The 19,386-nt window shown below is 39.6% G+C and overlaps 1 non-coding gene across 1 annotated transcript; it reads right to left on the bottom strand.

Annotated features, from left to right (window-relative positions):
• Positions 1 to 13,615: 13,615 nt before the first annotated feature.
• LOC130964307 (small nucleolar RNA R71) lies at positions 13,616 to 13,723 on the bottom strand. The gene has a single exon (XR_009080408.1). It is a non-coding gene; the product is annotated as a small nucleolar RNA R71 (small nucleolar RNA).
• Between the last annotated feature and the right edge of the window lie 5,663 nt (positions 13,724 to 19,386).

Genomic DNA, 19,386 nt, shown 5'->3' with positions numbered 1-19,386 from the left:
CATGTTGAAGTGCGAATGAATATCCTAGAATAGAAACAAGCGTGATTGAATGAAAAACAGTAGTAATTGCATTAATCCATTGAGGCACAGCAGAGCTCCTCACCCCCAACCATGGAGTTTAGAGACTCATGCCGTAAAAGATACAAATTCAGATGTAAAATGTCATTAGGTACAAAATAAATCTCTAAAAGTAGTTTTTATACTAAACTAGTAACCTAGGTTTACAAAGAAATGAGTAACTAAGTTAGATAGTGCAGAAATCCACTTCCGGGACCCACTTGGTGTGTGTTTGGGCTGAGCATTGAAGCTTTCACATGCATAGGCTATTTTTGGAGTTAAACGCTAGCTTGGGTGCTAGTTTGGGCGTTTAACTCCAACTTTTATGCCAGTTCTGGCATTTAATGCTAGAAAAGGGCAGAGAGCTGGAGTTTTGATGCTAGTTTATGCTATCAAATCGCCGGCAAAATATAGACTATCATATATTTCTGGAAAGCCCAAGATGTCTACTTTCGAACGCAATTGAGAGCGCACTGATGAGCGGATAATTTGTATGCTTTTTGGCATTATTTTTAGTATATTTTTAGTATGATCTAGTTAGTTTTTAGTATATTTTTATTAGTTTTTAGTTAAAATTCACTTTTCTGGACTTTACTATGAGTTTGTGTGTTTTTCTGTGATTTCAGGTATTTTCTGGCTGAAATTGAGGGACCTGAGCAAAAATCTGATCCAGAGACTCAAAAGGACTGCAGATGCTGTTGGATTCTGACCTCCCTGCACTCGAAGTGGATTTTCTGGAGCTACAGAAGCCCAATTGGCGCGCTCTCAACGGCGTTGGAAAGTAGACATCCTGGGCTTTCCAGCAATATATAATAGTCCATACTTTGCCCAAGATTTGATGGCCCAAACCGGCGTTCAAAGTCACCTCAAGAAATTCCAGCGTTAAACGCCGGAACTGGCACCTAATTGGGAGTTAAACGCCCAAACTGGCACTAAAGCTAGCGTTTAACTCCAAGGAGAGTCTCTACACGAAAAAAGCTTCATTGCTCAGCCCAAGCACACACCAAGTGGGCCCGGAAGTGGATTTTTATGTCATTTACTCATCTATGTACTAGTTTTCTATAAGTAGGACCTTTTACTATTGTATTTAGAGAGACTTTCGGTAGCTATCTTTGTTTTATGCTATCTTAGACCTTTGGAGGCTGGCCATTCGGCCATGCCTAGACCTTGTTCTTATGTATTTTCAACGGTGGAGTTTCTACACACCATAGATTAAGGTGTGGAGCTCTGCTGTACCTCGAGTATTAATGCAATTACTATTATTCTTCCATTCAATTCCGCTTGTTCTTTATCCAAGATATCACTTGTTCTTCAACATGATGAAGGTGATGATTGACGCCCATCACCATTCTCACTCATGAACAAGGTGACTGACAACCATTCTTGTTCTACAAGCATCTGAGGCTTAGTGAATATCTCTTGGATTCCTGATTGCACGATGCATGGTTGATCGCCTGACAACCGAGTGCTCACCTGACAAACGAGCCAGCCAATCCGTGAGATCAGAGTCTTCGTGGTATAGGCAAGAACTGATGGTGGCATTCAAGAGAATCCGGAAGGTCTAACCTTGTCTGTGGTATTCTGAGTAGGATTCAATGATTGAATGACTGTGACGTGCTTCAAACCTGTAACCTACTGGGCGTTAGTGACAGACGCAAAAGAGGGATTCTATTCCGGTAGGGGAGGGAACCAAACCGGTGATTGGCAGTACTGTGACAGAGTGCGTGCATTAGCTTTCACTGCGCGGATGGGAGGTAGCTGCTGACAACAGTGAAACCCTACACGAGCTTGCCATGGAAAGGAGTAAGAAGGATTGGATGAAGGCAGTAGGAAAGCAGAGAGACGGAAGGGAAGGCATCTTCATACACTTGTCTGAAGCTCTTACACCAATGATATACATAAGTATCACTATCTTTATCTTTTATATTATTTTCGTTCATCATCATATATTTGAGTTGCCTGACTAAGACTTACAAGATGACCATAGCTTGCTTCAATGCTAACAATCTCCGTGGGATCGACCCTTACTCACGTAAGGTATTACTTGGACGACCCAGTGCACTTGCTGGTTAGTTGTGCGAAGTTGTGTAATGCCATGGAATTGAACCACCAAGTTTTTGGAGTTCATGACCAGGGATTATGAGAGTTGTGAAAAGTATTGTTCACAATTTCGCGCTACCACGCACTAATTGGGCTTCTTTAGCTCTAAAAAATCCATTTCGTGTGCAGGAGGGTCAGAATCCAACAGCATCTGTAGTCCTTTTTCAGCCTCTGAATCGGATATTTGCTCAGGTCCCTCAATTTCAGCCAGAAAATACCTGAAATTAAAAAAAAATACACAAACTCATAGTAAAGTCTAGAAATGTGAATTTTGCATAAAAACTAATAAAAACATAATAAAAAGTAATTAAAACATACTAAAAACTACCTAAAAATAATGCCAAAAAGCGTATAAATTATCCGCTCATCACAATACCAAACTTAAATTGTTGCTTGTCCCCAAGCAACTAAAAACAAATAGGTTAAAAAGAAGAGAATATAAAATAAATTCCAAAATATCAATGAAGCTTAGTTCTAATTAGATGAGTGGGACTAGAGCTTTTTGCTTTTGAATAGTTTTGGCATCTCACTTTATCCTTTGAAGTTCAGAATGATTGGTATCTTTAGGAACTCAGAATTCAGATAGTGTTATTGATCCTCCTAGTTTTAGTATGTTGATTCTTGAACACAACTACTTTATAAGTCTTGGCCGTGGCCCTAAGCACTTTGTTTTCCAGTATTACCACCGGATACATAAATGCCACAGACACATAACTGGGTGAACCTTTTCAGATTGTGACTCAGCTTTGCTAAAGTCCCCAGTTAGAGGTGTCCAGAGTTCTTAAGCACACTCTTTTGCTTTGGATCATGACTTTAACCACTCAATCTCAAGCTTTTCACTTGGACCTGCATGCCACAAGCACATGGTTAGGGACAACTTAATTCAGCCGCTTAGGCCAGGATTTTATTCCTTTAGGCCCACCTATCCATTAATGCTCAAAGCCTTGGATCCTTTTTTTACCCTTGCCTTTTGGTTTAAAAGGCTATTGGCTTTTTTTGCTTGCTTTTTCTTTTCTTTTTTTTCGCCATTTTTTTTGAATGCTTTGTTCTTCACTGCTTTTTCTTACTTTAAGAATCAATTTTATGATTTTTCATATAATCAATAACATTTCTCTTTTTTCATCATTCTTTCAAAAGCTAATAATTTTAACATTCATAAACTTCACTATCAAAAATATGCACTGTTCAAGCATTCATTCAGAAAACAGAAACATATAACACCATTGGACTGTCCCCCTGTTGTGCATCCCCTACTCGAGTAATTCTCAAACACAAACATATAACACCCTCATCGGTGTTTAACCACGGGGGCGAGCTCGTTCAAAAATTTTAAAGTATCCGCCACACTTACGACGTGGGGTCAGCAGAGTATTGATGAGCGGATAATTTATACGCTTTTTGGCATTGTTTTTACATAGTTTTTAGTAGGTTTAAGCTATTTTTAGGGATGTTTTCCTTAGTTTTTATGTTAAATTCACATTTCTGGACTTTACTATGAGTTTGTGTGTTTTTCTGTGATTTCAGGTAAATTCTGACTGAAATTGAGGGATTTGAGCAAAACTCTTAAAAAGGCTGACAAAAGGACTGCTGATGCTGTTGGATTCTGACCTCCCTGCACTCGAAATGGATTTTCTGGAGCTAAAGAACTCCAAATGGCGCGCTCTCAACGGCGTTGGAAAGTAGACATCCAGGGCTTTCCAACAATATATAATAGTCCATACTTTATTCGAATAATGACGACGTAACTTGGCGTTGAACGCCAAGTACATGCTGCTGTCTGGAGTTAAACGCCAGAAAAACGTCATGATCCGGAGTTGAACGCCCAAAACACGTTATAACCTGAAGTTTGATGCCAAGAAATGCCTCTACACGTGGATTGATCAAGCTCAGCCCAAGCACACACCAAGTGGGCCCCGGAAGTGGATTTATGCATCAATTACTTACGCATGTAAACCCTAGTAGCTAGTCTAGTATATATAGGACTCTTATCTATTGTATTAGACATCTTTGATCTCAGTTTTGTTTTATTCTTTATCTGAGGAGATCATTGATCACGGTTTAGGGGGCTGGCCATTCGGCCATGCCTGAACCTCTTTCACTTATGTATTTTCAACGGTGGAGTTTCTGCACACCATAGATTAAGGGTGTGGAGCTCTGCTGTACCTCAAAGATTAATGAAGTTCTACTTTCTTTTATTCAAATCCTCTTTTATTCTTATTCCAAGATATTCATTCGTACCCAAGAATATGATGAATGTGATGAGTTAGATAACCCTCATTATCATTCTCACTTATGAACGCGCGTGATTGACAACCACTTCCGCTCTACATGCAACACAAGCTTGAAGGTATATCTCTTAGATTCCCCAACAGAATCTTCGTGGTATAAGCTAGATGGATGGCGGCATTTATGAGGATCCGGAAAGTCCAACCTTGTTTGTGGTGTTCCGAGTAGGATCCTGGGAATCCGGAAAGTCTACCTTGTCTGTGGTGTCCGAGTAGGATTCCGATAATGAATGACTATGACGTGCTTCAAACCTGTAACCTGCTGGGCGTAGTGACAACGCAAAAGAATCAATGGATTCTATTCCAGTAGGGGAGGGAACCAACCGGTGATTGGCCGTACTGTGACAGAGTGCGTGAGCATTAGCTTTCACTGCGAGGATGGGATGTAGCCATCAGCCATGGGTGATGCCTCCAGACTGGTTAGCTGTGCGAGTGACAGCCGCATAGGATATTTCCCCGAGAGGATTGAAAGTAGCCACAGCTGATGGTGAACCCCTATACAAAGCTTGCCATGGAAAGGAGTAAGAAGGATTGAATAGAAGGAATAGGAGAGCAGGCGTCCGTGAGCTCTACAGCACCTCCATTCCGCTTATCTGAAATTCCTACCAATGAATCTACATAAGTATTTCTATCCCTTTTATTATGTATTTTCTTTTTATTTTATACTTTCAAACCCATAAACCTTTAATCCGCCTAACTGAGATTTGCAAGGTGACCATAGCTTGCTTCATACCAACAATCTCTGTGGATTCGACCCTTACTCACGTAAGGTTATTACTTGGATGACCCAGTACACTTGCTGGTTAGTTGAACGGAGTTGTGAAGAAAATAAACAGTGCCCTAAGAGTATACATCCTTTATAAACAAAAGAACATGTGATCACAATTTCGTCCACCAAGTTTTTGGCGCCGTTGCCGGGGAATTGTTCGAGTATGGACAACTGACGGTTCATCTTGTTGCTCAGATTAGGTACTTTTCTTTTCAAAAATCTTTTTCAAAATTTTTTCTTTTATTTTTCGTTTTTCTTGACTTTATTTTCGAAAAAATTAAAATAAAAATACAAAAAAATCACAAAATCATAAAAACCAAAAATATTTTGTGTTTCTTGTTTGAGTCTTGAGTAAATTTTTAAGTTTGGTGTCAATTGCATGCTTTAAAAATTTTTTGCACTTTTTTTCGAAAATCCCATGCATTCATAGTGTTCTTCATGATCTTCAAGTTGTTCTTGATAAGTCCTCTTGTTTGATCTTGATGTTTTCTTGTTTTTTGTGTCTTTTCTTGTTTTTCATGTGCATTTTTGCATTCATATTTCTCATGCATTAAAGATTTCTAAGTTTGGTGTCTTGCATATTTTCTTTGCATTAAAAAAATTTTTCAAATTTATGTTCTTGATGTTCATCATGATCTTCAAAGTGTTCTTGGTGTTCATCTTGACATTCATAGCATTCTTGCATGCATTCATTGTTTTGATCTAAAAATTTCATGCATTAAGTATTTTTGTTGTTTTTCTCTCTTATAATTAAAAATTTAAAAATAAAAAATATCTTTTCCTTATTTCCCTCCAAAATTTCGAAATTTTGGGTTGACTTGGTCAAAAATTTTCAAAATTAGTTGTTTCTTACAAGTCAAGTCAAAATTTCAATTTTAAAAATCTTATCTTTTCAAAATCTTTTTCAAAAATCATATCTTTTTCATTTTTTTTATTATTTTCGAAAATTTTCAAAATTTATTTTTCAAAATATTTTCAAAATCTTTTTCTTATCTTTATATCAAATTTTTCGAAAATTAACTAATAATTAATGTGATTGGTTCAAAAATTTGAAGTTTGTTACTTTCTTGTTAAGAAAGGGTCAATCTTTAAATTCTAGAATCTTATCTTGTAGTTTCTTGTTAGTTAAGTCATTTTAAAAATTAAATCTTTTTCAAAATATCTTTTTTTTAAAAACTTTTATTTTATTTTTATCTTATCTTTTTCAAAAACTTTATCTTTTTCAAATTTGATTTCAAATCTTTTTCAATCAACTAACTAACTTTTTGTTTGTTTCTTATCTTTTTCAAAATCACCTAACTACTTCTCTCTCTTCTATTTTCGAAAATATCTCTCTCTTTTTCAAAAATTCTTTTTAATTAACTAATTATTTCAAATTTTAATTTCAATTACATTTATCTTTAATTTTCGAAAATTACTAACCTCTTTTTCAAAATTATTTTCGAATTCCCCCTCCTCTTTTCTTCTTCTATTTAATTATTTAATTACTAACACTTCTCTTCACCTCTCTTCATCTAAAAATCCGAATTCTCCATCTCCATTCTTCTACCCCTTTCTTTTTCTACTAACATAAAGGAATCTCTATACTGTGACATAGAGGATTCCTTTTTCTTTTCTTGTTTTCTTCTCTTTCATATGAGCAGGAACAGGGATAAAGGCACTCTTGTTGAAATTGATCCAGAACCTGAAAGGACTCTGAAGAGAAAATTAAAAGAAGCTAAATTACAATAATCCAGAAGAGACCTTCTAGAAATTTTCGAACAAGAGAAAGAGATGGCAGAAGAAAATAATAATAATAATGCAAGAAGAATGCTTGGAGACTTCACAAAGCCAACGTCCAAGTTTGATGGAAGAAGCATCTCCATCCCTGCCATTGGAGCCAATAACTTTGAGCTTAAGCCTCAACTAGTTGCTTTAATGCAACAAAACTGCAAGTTTTATGGACTTCCATCTGAAGATCCTTACCAGTTTTTAACTGAGTTCTTGCAGATCTGTGACACTGTTAAGACAAATGGAGTTAATCCTGAAGTCTACAGACTCTTGCTTTTCCCTTTCGCTGTAAGAGACAGAGCTAGAGTATGGTTGGATTCCCAACCCAAGGATAGCCTGGACTCATGGGATAAGCTTGTCACTGCATTCTTGGATAAGTTCTTTCCTCCTCAAAAGCTGAGCAAGCTGAGAGTGGATGTTCAAACCTTCAAACAAAAAGATGGTGAATCCCTCTATGAAGCTTGGGAAAGATACAAGCAGCTGACCAAGAGATGTCCATCTGACATGTTTTCGGAATGGACCATATTAGATATATTCTATTATGGTCTCTCTGAGTTTTTGAAAATGTCACTAGACCATTCTGCAGGTGGATCTATTCACCTGAAGAAAATGCCTGAAGAGGCTCAAGAACTCATTGACATGGTTGCAAACAACCAGTTTATGTACACCTCTGAGAGGAATTCCGTGAATAATGGGGTACCTCAGAAGAAAGGAGTTCTTGAAATTGATGCTCTGAATGCCATATTGGCTCAGAACAAAGTGTTGACTCAACAGGTCAACATGATCTCTCAAAATCTGAATGGATTGCAACATGCATCCAACAGTACTAGAGAGGCAGCTTCTGAAGAAGCTTATGATCCTGAGAACCCTGCCATGGCAGAGGTTAATTACTTAGGTGAACCTTATGGAAACACCTATAACTCATCATGGAGAAATCATCCAAATTTCTCATGGAAGGATCAACAAAAACCTCAACAAGGTTTAACAATGGTGGACGCAACAGGCTGAATAATAGTAAGCCATATCCATCATCTTCTCAGCAACAGACAGAAACTCTGAACAAAACACTTCTAATTTAGCCAATAATCTCTGATCTGTCAAAAGCCACTTTCAGTTTCATGAATGAAACAAGATCCTCCATTAGAAACTTGGAGGCACAAGTAGGCCAGTGAGTAAGAAAGTTATTGAAACTCCTCCAAGTACTCTCCCAAGTAATACAGAAGAAAATCCAAAAGGAGAGTGCAAGGCCATTGATTTAATCAAAGTGGCCGAATGCACCAAGGAGGAGGAGGACGAAAATCCCAGTGAGGAAGACCTCCTGGGACGTTCCTCAAGCAAGAAGGAGTTTCCTATTAAGGATCCTGAGGAATATGAGGCTCATCTAGAGACCATAGAGATTCCTTTAAATCTCCTTCTGCCATTCATGAGCTCTGAAGAATATTCATCCTCTGAAGAGAATGAAGATGTGACTGGAGAGCAAGTTGCTCAATACTTAGGAGCTATCATGAAACTGAATGCCAAGCTGTTTGGTAATGAGACTTGGGAAAGTGAAACTCCCTTGCTCATTAGTGAACTAGATACTTGGATTCAGAGAACTCTACCTCAAAAGAAACAAGATCCTGGCAAATTCTTAATACCTTGCACCATTGGCACCATAAGCTTTGAAAAAGCTCTATGTGATCTTGGGTCAGGAATAAATCTTATGCCACTCTCTGTAATGGAGAAGCTGGGAATCATTGAGGTACAACCTGCCTTGTTCTCATTACAATTGGCAGATAAGTCCATAAGACAAGCCTATGGAATAGTAGAGGACGTGCTAGTAAAGGTTGAAGGCCTTTACATCCCTACTGATTTCATAATCCTAGACACTAGGAAAGAAGATGATGAATGCATCATCCTAGGAAGACCTTTCCTAGCCACAGCAGGAGCTGTGATAGATGTCAACAGAGGTGAGTTAGTCCTTCAATTGAATGGGGATTACCTCGTGTTTCAGGCATATGGCCATCCCTCTGTGACAAAAGAGAGTAAGCATGAAGAGCTTCTCTCAGTTCAGAGTCAAAAAGAGCCCACACAGTCAAACTCTAAGTTTGGTGTTGTGAGGCCACAACCAAACTCTAAGTTTGGTGTCCAAACCCCATATCCAAACTCTAAGTTTGGTGTTGGGAATACCACACTTAAGTTGACCTGATCACCTTGTGGCTCCATGAGAGCCACTGTCAAGCTACTGACATTAAAGAAGCGCTTGTTGGGAGGCAACCCAATTTTATTTATCTAATTTTATTTTATTTTGTTTCTTTGTTATTTTTGTGTTTAATTAGGTACATGATCATGAGGAGTCACGAAAAAAATCAAAAAAATTAAAAACAGAGTCAAAAACAGAAGAAAAAAAAATTTTTCACCCTGGAGGATGCACGGGCTGGCGTTCAACGCCCAGAAGGAGCATCTGGCTGGCGTTCAACGCCAGAACAGAGCATCTTTCTGGCGCTGAACACCCAAAACAAGCTAAATCCTGACGTTTAATGCCAGGATGCGCACACAGAGGACAATCTGGCGCTGAACGCCAGAAACAAGCTTGAAACTGGCGTTCAACGCCAGAAACAAGCATCACATGGGCGTTTAACGCCCAGAACATGCACCAATGGGCGTTTGAACGCCAGAATGATGCATGAAGGCATTTTACATGCCTATTTGGTGCAAGGATGGAATTCCTTGACACCTCAGGATCTGTGGACCCTGATGAGCGGATAATTTGTATGCTTTTTGGCATTATTTTTAGTATATTTTTAGTATGATCTAGTTAGTTTTTAGTATATTTTTATTAGTTTTTAGTTAAAATTCACTTTTCTGGACTTTACTATGAGTTTGTGTGTTTTTCTGTGATTTCAGGTATTTTCTGGCTGAAATTGAGGGACCTGAGCAAAAATCTGATCCAAAGACTCAAAAGGACTGCAGATGCTGTTGGATTCTGACCTCCCTGCACTCGAAGTGGATTTTCTGGAGCTACAGAAGCTTAATTGGCGCGCTCTCAACGGCGTTGGAAAGTAGACATCCTGGGCTTTCCAGCAATATATAATAGTCCATACTTTGCCCAAGATTTGATGGCCCAAACCGGCGTTCAAAGTCACCTCAAGAAATTCCAGCGTTAAACGCCGGAACTGGCACCTAATTGGGAGTTAAACGCCCAAACTGCACTAAGCTGGCGTTTAACTCCAAGGAGAGCCTCTACACGAAAAAGCTTCATTGCTCAGCCCAAGCACCACACCAAGTGGGCCCGGAAGTGGATTTTTATGTCATTTACTCATCTATGTACTAGTTTTCTATAGTAGGACCTTTTACTATTGTATTGAGAGAGACTTTTGGTAGCTATCTTTGTTTTATGCTATCTTAGACCTTTGGAGGCTGGCCATTCGGCCATGCCTAGACCTTGTTCTTATGTATTTTCAATGGTGGAGTTTCTACACACCATAGATTAAGGTGTGGAGCTCTGCTGTACCTCGAGTATTAATGCAATTACTATTGTTCTTCCATTCAATTCCGCTTGTCTTTATCCAAGATATCACTTGTTCTTCAACATGATGAAGGTGATGATTGACGCCCATCACCATTCTCACTCATGAACAAGGTGACTGACAACCATTCTGTTCTACAAGCATCTGAGGCTTAGTGAATATCTCTTGGATTCCTGATTGCACGATGCATGGTTGATCGCCTGACAACCGAGTGCTCGCCTGACAAACGAGCCAACCATTCCGTGAGATCAGAGTCTTCGTGGTATAGGCAAGAACTGATGGCGGCATTCAAGAGAATCCGGAAGGTCTACCTTGTCTGTGGTATTCTGAGTAGGATTCAATGATTGAATGACTGTGACGTGCTTCAAACCTGTAACCTACTGGGCGTTAGTGACAGACGCAAAAGAGGGATTCTATTCCGGTAGGGGAGGGAACCAAACCGGTGATTGGCAGTACTGTGACAGAGTGCGTGCATTAGCTTTCACTGCGCGGATGGGAGGTAGCTGCTGACAACAGTGAAACCCTACACGAGCTTGCCATGGAAAGGAGTAAGAAGGATTGGATGAAGGCAGTAGGAAAGCAGAGACGGAAGGAAGGCATCTTCATACACTTGTCTGAAGCTCTTACACCAATGATATACATAAGTATCACTATCTTATCTTTTATATTATTTTCGTTCATCATCATATATATTTGAGTTTGCCTGACTAAGACTTACAAGATGACCATAGCTTGCTCAATGCTAACAATCTCCGTGGGATCGACCCTTACTCACGTAAGGTATTACTTGGACGACCCAGTGCACTTGCTGGTTAGTGTGCGAAGTTGTGTAATGCCATGGAATTGAACCACAAGTTTTTGGAGTTCATGACAGGGATTATGAGAGTTGTGAAAAGTATTGTTCACAATTTCGCGCTACCAAGTTTTTGGCGCCGTTGCCGGGGATTGTTCAAGTTTTGAGCAAGCTTTTGGTAACAATGCCTGGGATTGTTCTAGTTTGGACAACTGACGGTTCATCTTGTGCTTAGATTAGGTATTTATTTTTTTTCGAATTCTTGAAGATGAATCTAGAGTTTCATGATGATTTGTTGAAATCTGGCTGGCTGAGAAGCCATGTCTAATCTGATTGGACCGAGGTTTCAACTCATCACCACAAGAGCTTGTGATTTTCATCAATTTTGCTTTTGGAGCAGTGATCTGCTATGGCTTGGCTGACCTTTGGTCATGTCTAGTGTTTTGGACCAAAGCTTTCTTTGAAAGCTTGCTGGCTGTGAAGCCTGTCTAATTCCTGGACCGGAGTCTTAGACTAGCATTGCACTGATTCTGGAATTCTCATTAAGAATTTGATACCTTTTTCCACTTAATTTTCGAAAAAAACACAAAAAATTACAAATCATAAAACCAAAAATATTTGCTGTTTCTTGCTTAAGTCTAGTGTCTCATCTTAAGTTTGGTGTCAATTACATGCATTCATTCATGTGTCTTAAGGATATTCAAGTAATTCTTGATGATTCTTACTTTGATCTTTGAATTCTTTTGGCTTGAGTTTATGTGTCTCCTATAGTGTTAGTGGTATACAAACTGCTAAGTTTGGTGTCTTGCATGCATTGTTATTTGATTTCTTATTGCATTTTGATTATTAAAAATCCAAAAATATTTTTAATTTGTGTCTTTTCAAGTCAATGATACAAAGAATTGAAGATTCAGAACATACTGCAGAGGAATTATACAGAAAAAGCTGAGCATTCAAAAATGCCCAGTGAAGAAGGCAGACTGGCGTTTAAACGCCAGCCAGGGTACTGGTTGGGTGTTTAACGCCCAAAAAGGTAGCATTTTGGGCGTTAAACGCCAGAATGTATACCATTCTGGGCGTTTAAACGCCAGGATGGTGCTAGGGGAAGAATTTTGTTTTCAAATCAATCTTTTTCAAGTTTTCAAAGTTTTTCAAAACCAAATCTTTTTCAAATCATATCTTTTCAATCAAATGTTTTCAAAATTAATTTCTTTCCTTTTTCAAAGATACTTACTAACAATTAATGATTTGATTGAACATTTGCCTTTTCTATTAAGGAAGGTTTATGTTTGAATCATATCTTTCTTGTTAGGCAAGTCATCAATTTTTTTTTAATCACATCTTTTCAAATTGTTTTCAATCATATCCTTTAAAATGTTTTCAAATCATATCTTCTCAATCACATCTTTTTAAAACCATAACTTTTCAATCAAATCTTTTTAATCACATTTTTTTAATAGTTTTCAATCAATCTTTTTAATTTCTAATTTCAAAATCTTTTTCAAAAATCACTTGATTTCTTTTTCACTTTTGATTTTCGAAAATTATCAATCAAATTTTCAAATGTTTTCAAAATCTTTTATTGAATTTTCGAAAATTCTCTTCCCTCCTTCCCGCATCCTTCTATTTATGGAGTACTACTCCTTCTTAATGCACAAATTCGAACTCTAACTAATAAAGTTCGAATTCTTCTTCTCCTTCTTCTTTCTATTTCTCTTTTCCTCTGACACTTCAAGGAATCTCTATACTGTGACATAGAGGATTCCACTTTTCTTGTTCTCTTCTCTTTCATATGAGCAGGAGCAGAGACAAAGGCATTCTTGTTGAAGCTGATCCTGAACCTGAAAGGACCTTGAAGAGAAAGCTAAGAGAAGCTAAAGCACAACTCTCTTTAGAGGACCTGACCGAATTCTTCAAGGAAGAAGAACACATGGCAGCCGAAAACAACAACAATGCCAACAATGCAAGGAAGGTGCTGGGTGACTTCACTGCACCTACTCCTGATTTCTATGGGAGAAGCATCTCTATCCCTGCCATTGGAGCAAACACTTTGAGCTTAAGCCTCAATTAGTTTCTCTAATGCAATAGAATTGCAAGTTCCATGGACTTCCAATGGAAGATCCTCATCAGTTCTTAGCTGAATTCTTGCAAATCTGTGACACAGTCAAGACTAATGGGGTTAACCCTGAGGTCTACAGACTGATGCTATTCCTTTTGCTGTAAGAGACAGAGCTAGAATATGGTTGGATTCTCAACCTAAAGAAAGCCTGGACTCTTGGGAAAAGCTAGTCAATGCCTTCTTGGCAAAGTCTTTCCACCACAAAGATGGAGTAAGCTTAGAGTGGAAGTCCAAACCTTCAGACAGAAGGATGGAGAATCCCTCTATGAAGCTTGGGAAAGATACAAACAATTAATCAGAAGATGTCCTTCAGACATGCTTTCTGAATGGAGCATCATAGGTATTTTCTATGATGGTCTCTCTGAACTATCCAAGATGTCTTTGGATAGCTCTGCTGGAGGATCTCTTCATCTGAAGAAGACGCCTGCAGAAGCTCAAGAATTGATTGAAATGGTTGCAAATACCAATTCATGTACACTTCTGAAAGGAATCCTGTGAACAATGGGACTAGTCAGAAGAAAGGAGTTTGAGATTGACGCTCTGAATGCCATACTGGCTCAGAACAAGATATTGACTCAATAAGTCAATTTGATTTCTCAAAGTCTGTCTGGAATGCAAAATGCACCAAACAGTACTAAGGATGCTTCATCTGAGGAAGAAGCTATGATCCTGAGAACCCTTCAATGGAAGAGGTGAATTACCTAGGAGAACCCTATGGAAACACCTATAATTCTTCATGGAGAAATCACCCAAATTTCTCATGGAAGAATCAAGAGAGACCTCAACAAGGTTTCAATAACAATAATGGTGGAAGAAACAGGTTTAGCAATGCAAGCCTTTTCCATCATCTTCTCAGCAACAGACAGAGAGTTCTAAGCAGAATACTTTGACTTAGCAACAATGGTCTCTGATCTGATAAAGACCACTCAAAGTTTCATGAATGAAACAAGGCCTCCATCAAAATTTGGAAGGACAAGTGGGACAGCTGAGCAAGAAAATTACTGAACTCCTCCTAGTACTCTTCCAAGTAATACAGAAGAAATCCAAAGGAGAGTGCAAAGCCATAGACATGGCCGAATATGGAGAGGAAAGAGAGGAGGAGGACGCCACTGAGGAAACCTCAGTGGGCGTGTACCAATCTCCTCTGAGTTCCTCAATGAGGAACCATGGGAATCTGAGGCTCAAAATGAGACCATAGAGATTCCATTGGACTTACTTCTGCCATTCATGAGCTCTGATGAGTATTCTTCCTCTGAAGAGGAGAGTATGTCACTGAAGAGCAAGTTGCTAAATACCTTGGAGCAATCATGAAGCTAAATGACAAGTTATTTGGAAATGAGACTTGGGAGGAAGAACCACCTTTGCTCACCAAAGAACTGGATGACTTGTCTAGGCAGAAACTGCCTCTAAAGAGGCAAGATCCTGGGAAGTTTTCTATACCTTGTACCATAGGCACATGACCTTCAGAAGGCCTTGTGACTTAGGGTCAAGTGTAAACCTCATGCCCCTCTCTGTAATGGAGAAATTAGGAATCTTTGAGGTGCAAGCTGTAAGAATCTCATTAGAGATGGCAGATAATTCAAGAAAACAAGCTCATGGACTTGTAGAGAATGTTTGGTGAAGATTAAAGACCATTACATCCCTACTGATTTCATAGTCCTAGAGACTGGGAAGTGCATGGATGAATCCATCATCCTTGGCAGACCCTTCCTAGCCACAGCAAAGGCTGTGATTGATGTTGATAGAGGAGAGTTGATCATTCAAGTGAATGAAGAATCCTGTGTTTAAGGCCCAAGGACATCCCTCTATCATCATGGAGAGGAAAGCATGAGAGCTTCTCTCAAACAGAGCCAAGCAGAGCCCCCACAGTCAAACTCTAAGTTTGGTGTTGGGAGGGCCACAACCAAACTCAAGTTTGGTGTTGAACCCCCACATTCAAACTCTAAGTTTGGTGTTGGGAGGTTCCAACACGGTTCTGAGTATTTCTGAGGCTCCATGAGAGTCCTCTGTCAAGCTAATGACATTAAAGAAGCGCTGTTGGGAGGCAACCCAATGTTTTATAGCTAACTATTTTCTTTTGTTTTTATCTTTTTTGTAGGTTGATGATCATAAGAAGTCACAAAAACAATGAAAAAAGCAAAACAGAATGAAAAACAGGAAGAAAAACAGCACACCCTGGAGGAGAAGAAGCCGGCGTTCAAACGCCAGTAATGCTAGCTGTTGGGCGTTTAACGCCCAGTCTGGCACCATTCTGGGCGTTTAACGCCAGAAAAAAGGGGCACCAGACTGGCGTTAAACGCCAGTAAAGGGCAACAACCTGGCGTTAAACGCCAGGAATGGGCATCAGCCCGGCGTTTAACGCCAGAAATGGCTCAAAACGTGATTTTGAGCAACATTTGGTGCAGGGATGACTTTTCCTTGACACCACAGGATCTGTGGACCCCACAGGACCCCACCATCACTCTCTCTCTTCTTCCCCCATTCACCATCACCTCAATACTCTTCCCCAAAAACCCTTCACCTATCAAATCCCATCTTTCTCTTCACCACTCACATCTATCCTTTCATAAATCCCCACCAACCTCACCCTTCAAATTCAAACCACTTTCCCTCCCAAACCCACCCATCATGGCCGAACCATTACCCCCCCCTCTCTCCTATATACCCTTCTTCAACCCTTCATTTCACACAACCTAAACACCCCTTCTTTCCCTTCTTGGCCGAACACACCACCTTCCCCCCCCCCTTCCTCATTTCTTCTTCTTCTACTCTCTTCTTTCTTCTTTGCTCGAGACGAGCAAACATTTTAAGTTTGGTGTGGTAAAAGCGTTGCTTTTCGTTTTTCCATAACCATTTATGGCATCCAAGGCCGGAGAAAACCTCTAGAAAGAGGAAAGGGAAGGCAAAGGCTTCCACCTCCGAGTCATGGGAGATGGATAGATTCCTCTCAAGGGTGCATCAAGTCCACTTCTATGAAGTTGTGGCCTTGAAGAAGGTGATCCCCGAAGTCCCCTTTTCACTCAAAAAGGGTGAATATCCGAGATCGCCATGAGATCCGAAGAAGAGGTTGGGAAGTGCTTACCAACCCCATTCAACAAGTCGGAATCTTGATGGTTCAAGAGTTCTATGCCAATGCATGGATCACCAAGAACCATGACCAAAGTGTGAACCCGAATCCAAGAATTATCTCACTAGGGTTCGGGGGAAATACTTGGATTTTAGTCCGGAGAGTGTGAGGGTGGCGTTCAACTTGCCTATGATGCAAGGAGATGAGCACCCTTACACTAGAAGGGTCAACTTTGATCAAAGGTTGGACCAAGTCCTCACAACCATATGTGAAGAGGGCGCACAATGGAAGCAAGATTCAAAGGAGGAAAGCCGGTTCAATTGAGAAGGCATGACCTCAGCCCGTGGCTAGAGGATGGTTAGAGTTCATACAACGCTCAATCATTCCCACTAGCAACCGGTCCGAAGTTACCATAGACCGGGCCATCATGATCCATAGCATCATGATTGGAGAAGAAATAGAAGTTCATGAGTATAGCCCAAGAACTCTACAAGGTGGCGGACAAGACCTCCACTTTGGCAAGGTTAGCCTTTCCTCATCTCATCTGTCACCTCTGTTATTCAGTTGGAGTTGACATAGAGGGAGATACTCCCATTGATGAGGACAAGCCCATCACCAAGAAAAGGATGGAGTACACAAGAGACCCCTCTCACCATGAGATCCCTGAGAGTCCTCAGGATGCACTTTCCTCCACAAAATTATTGGGAGCAATTAAATACCTCCCTAGGAGAGTTGAGTTCCAACATGGGACAACTAAGGGTGGGCATCAAGAACACTCCATTCTCCTCCATGAATTAGAGAAGACCAAAGAATCATGAGGAGGAGCAACAAAGACAAGGAAGAGACATTGAGGAGCTCAAGCACTCCATAGGATCTTCAAGAGCAAGAAAGAGCCGCCATCACTAGGTGGACCCATTCCTTGATTTCCTTGTTCTTTATTCTTCTGTTTTTTCGATTTTTATGCTTTATGTTTATCCATGTTTGTGTCTTGTGATCATTATGTCCTAGTGTCTATGCCTTAAAGTATGAATGTCCTATGAATCACCTTTCTGAATAAAAACGTGCTTAATTGATAAGGAAAGAATTGCATGATTCTGAATTTTATAATAGTTTAATTATTTTGATGTGGTGGCAACACTTTTGTTCTCTGAATGTATGCTTGAACAGTGCATATGTCTTTTGAATTTGTGGTTCATGAATGTTGGTTCTTGAAAGAATGATGAAAAAGGAGACATGTTACGAGGATCTGAAAAAATCATTAAAAATGATTCTTGAAGCAAGAAAAAGAAGGAAGCAAACGAAAAAAAAAAACCGAAAAAAAAAGAGAGAAAGAATAAAAAGAAATAAAGTTGTGATCCAGGCAAATAAGAGTGTGCTTAAGAACCCTGGACACCTCTAATTGGGGACTTTAGCAAAGCTGAGTCACAATCTGAAAAGGTTCACCCAATTATGTCTGTGGCATGTACGTATCCGGTGGTAATACTGGAAGACAGAGTGCTTTGGGTCACGGCCAAGACTCAAGAAATAGCTATGTTCAAGAATCATCATACTTTACTAGGAGAATCATTAACACTATCTGGATTCTGAGTTCCTAAAGAAGCCAATCATTCTGAATTACAAGGGATAGAGTGAGATGCCAAAACTATTCAGAGGCAAAAAGATAAAAGCCCCGCTCATCTAATTAATACTGATCTTCATAGATGTTTTTGGAGTTCATTGCATATTCTCTTCTTTTTATCTTATTTGATCTTCAGTTACTTGGGGACAAGCAACAATTTAAGTTTGGTGTTGTGATGAGCGGATAATTTGTATGCTTTTTGGCATTATTTTTAGTATATTTTTAGTATGATCTAGTTAGTTTTTAGTATATTTTTATTAGTTTTTAGTTAAAATTCACTTTTCTGGACTTTACTATGAGTTTGTGTGTTTTTCTGTGATTTCAGGTATTTTCTGGCTGAAATTGAGGGACCTGAGCAAAAATCTGATCCAGAGACTCAAAAGGACTGCAGATGCTGTTGGATTCTGACCTCCCTGCACTCGAAGTGGATTTTCTGGAGCTACAGAAGCCCAATTGGCGCGCTCTCAACGGTGTTGGAAAGTAGACATCCTGGGCTTTCCAGCAATATATAATAGTCCATACTTTGCCCAAGATTTGATGGCCCAACCGGCGTTCAAAGTCACCTCAAGAAATTCCAGCGTTAAACGCCGGAACTGGCACCTAATTGGGAGTTAAACGCCCAACTGGCACTAAAGCTGGCGTTTAACTCCAAGGAGAGCCTCTACACGAAAAAGCTTCATTGCTCAGCCCAAGCACACACCAAGTGGGCCCGGAAGTGGATTTTATGTCTTTACTCATCTATGTACTAGTTTTCTATAAGTAGGACCTTTTACTATTGTTTGAGAGAGACTTTTGGTAGCTATCTTTGTTTTATGCTATCTTAGACCTTTGGAGGCTGGCCATTCGGCCATGCCTAGACCTTGTCTTATGTATTTTCAATGGTGGAGTTTACACACCATAGATTAAGGTGTGGAGCTCTGCTGTACCTCGAGTATTAATGCAATTACTATTGTTCTTCCATTCAATTCCGCTTGTTCTTTATCCAAGATATCACTTGTTCTTCAACATGATGAAGGTGATGATTGACGCCCATCACCATTCTCACTCATGAACAAGGTGACTGACAACCATTCTTGTTCTACAAGCATCTGAGGCTTAGTGAATATCTCTTGGATTCCTGATTGCACGATGCATGGTTGATCGCCTGACAACCGAGTGCTCGCCTGACAAACGAGCCAACCATTCCGTGAGATCAGAGTCTTCGTGGTATAGGCAAGAACTGATGGCGGCATTCAAGAGAATCCGGAAGGTCTAACCTTGTCTGTGGTATTCTGAGTAGGATTCAATGATTGAATGACT

The sequence above is a fragment of the Arachis stenosperma genome, chromosome 2, assembly GCF_014773155.1.
Source record: "Arachis stenosperma cultivar V10309 chromosome 2, arast.V10309.gnm1.PFL2, whole genome shotgun sequence".
Classification (NCBI taxonomy): Eukaryota; Viridiplantae; Streptophyta; class Magnoliopsida; order Fabales; family Fabaceae; genus Arachis; species Arachis stenosperma.
This window is presented reverse-complemented; position numbering and strand designations above follow the sequence as displayed.